General features: G+C 45.7%; 1 non-coding gene across 1 annotated transcript; it reads right to left on the bottom strand.

Moving 5' to 3' along the window:
- Positions 1-231: 231 nt before the first annotated feature.
- Trnan-guu (transfer RNA asparagine (anticodon GUU)) lies at positions 232-305 on the bottom strand. Its single transcript has one exon. It is a non-coding gene; the product is annotated as a tRNA-Asn (tRNA).
- Positions 306-2,034: the final 1,729 nt, after the last annotated feature.

The following is a 2,034-nucleotide window of genomic DNA, read 5'->3' as shown; positions in this document are numbered from 1 at the left end:
GCGTCTTCTCTTGATTCTTTTCTACCCCATAACTCGTCTCCTGGTGACCCCCCTTACAAAGGCCCTAATTTCAAACATTCTCTAGGTGGTAATCGACCAGATTTAGGAGAAATGCCCAAAGTGGAGTAGGTTTCTGTGAAGGAAAGTTTGACATCCACCTAAATGCAGCCATACGGATACAAAGGAAAGCTATACAGCGTTCTCAGAAACTTCGCAGTTGAAGAAAAATTCGTCCTGGTCCAGGATTCGAACCCGGGACCACTGCTTAAACGGAGCAGTCGCTCTACCAACTGAGCTAACCAGGAGGCTAGTCGTTAGTAGCGCGAAAGCGAATTGATCAACAACTCGAAGTGAAGGACAGGTGTTAATCGACCAGATTTAGGAATCTGGTCGATTAACACCTGATTCCTAAATCTGGTCGATTAACAGCTGTTCTTCACTTCAAGTTGTTGATCAATTCGCTTTCGCGCTACTAACGACTAGCCTCCTGGTTAGCTCAGTTGGTGGAGCGACTGCTCCGTTTAAGCAGTGGTCCCGGGTTCGAATCCTGGACCAGGACGAATTTTTCTTCAGCTGCGAAGTTTCTGACAAAGCTGTATAGCTTTCCTTTGTAGCCGTTTGGCTGCATTTAGGTGGATGTCAAACTTTCCTTCACATTCTCTAGGTGCTTTTTTTTTCAATTAAGAGTGGCCTGGCAAGGGTAGTGTCCGATGGGATCTGATGATGATGATGGTTTCAGTTTAATGGCGCAAGGCCGACAAGGGCAATGAGCGCCAAGGATAAAGTTATTTGATGAGGACGGATGTGCAATTAAATACTAAATTGACGACTAAAAACAAAAATTAAGCGAATGCATGAAGATGGCTGGTGTATAGGGCCAGTGTGATTAAGCATGATATGAAAGAAGCTGTAAAAACTTGACGTCTGATAAAAACTGAAAAACACGTTTGTTAGAAAACATTGGGTTGTCGGCCAAGAAGTGTGATGGGTGTAGCGGGATGTGTTGTCTTTACAATTCAGGAAAATGTTTGCGTCGTGTGGTGTCGAGCGCCTTGCACTGAATGAGTATGTGAACCACGGATAGGGCCTCTCCGCACCTGCTGCACTGGGGTCTTGAAGATCCCGTGAGCACATACGAGTGCGTTGCATGGGTGTGCCCTATCCGTAGCCTAGCCAAAGTGACTTTCGTGTATCTGTTGTGTGAATCAGCTGTGTACCGTCCCAAGTGTGGCTTTATTACATGTAGTTTGTTGTCTGTCTGTTCATTCCAGTGTGTTTGCCATGTTCTGCGCAGGTGTTGTCTTATGTGTGGCTTGAGGTCTGTATAGGGTACTGTTGTAATGTCTACAGTGTTCCCGAGTGCAGCAGCAGCGGCCCTCTCGTCTGCCAAGTCGTTCCCAGCGATCCCAGCGTGTCCTGGGACCCAGCAGAGGAGCAGCTCATGCTTTTGCGCATACACAGACATGATAGTGTTGAATACAAGATTAACTGTGTGGTTTTTGGGGAGCTTGTGCGATGATAGTGCGCGAACAACACTCAAGGAATCTGTATAGATGATGGAATCGGGAATTTGATTTTTAAGAAGGTGTCGTACAATCAGTAAAATTCCATACGCTTCTGCTGAAAAAATTGTTGTGTGCACGCTCATGGTTCTGACTGCATTGAAATTGGGACCATGAGCAGCGCAGGAGACCACAGTCGAGGTTTTAGAAGCGTCACTAAAATTCTGCACGTAGGTATTTAAACTGCGGAGACAGAAAGTGCTGCAGTATTGCAGCTCGCGGTACCCGATTTTTGTCAAGTTTCATAAAAGAAAGGTCACAAGACGCAGGGCGAACTTGCCAAGGCGGTAAAATGTTTGAAAAGGATGACTTGTACACATCTAAAAATGAAGCGCTGAGGTACGAGGCTCGCTCTCTCACTCTAAGCGAAAAGGGCAGAGGAACGGATGGGCGATTTACAATGAGCACAGATGTTGATGTATTGTTAAAGACAGGATAAAAAGGATGGTTGTTCAGCGATGAAATTTTAAAA

This window comes from Haemaphysalis longicornis, unplaced genomic scaffold (genome assembly GCF_048455015.1).
Source record: "Haemaphysalis longicornis isolate Haplotype H1 unplaced genomic scaffold, Haemaphysalis longicornis Haplotype H1 scaffold_1, whole genome shotgun sequence".
NCBI lineage: Eukaryota > Metazoa > Arthropoda > Arachnida > Ixodida > Ixodidae > Haemaphysalis > Haemaphysalis longicornis.
The sequence above is the reverse complement of the archived record's forward strand: the minus strand, read 5'-3'. Positions and strand labels throughout refer to the sequence as shown.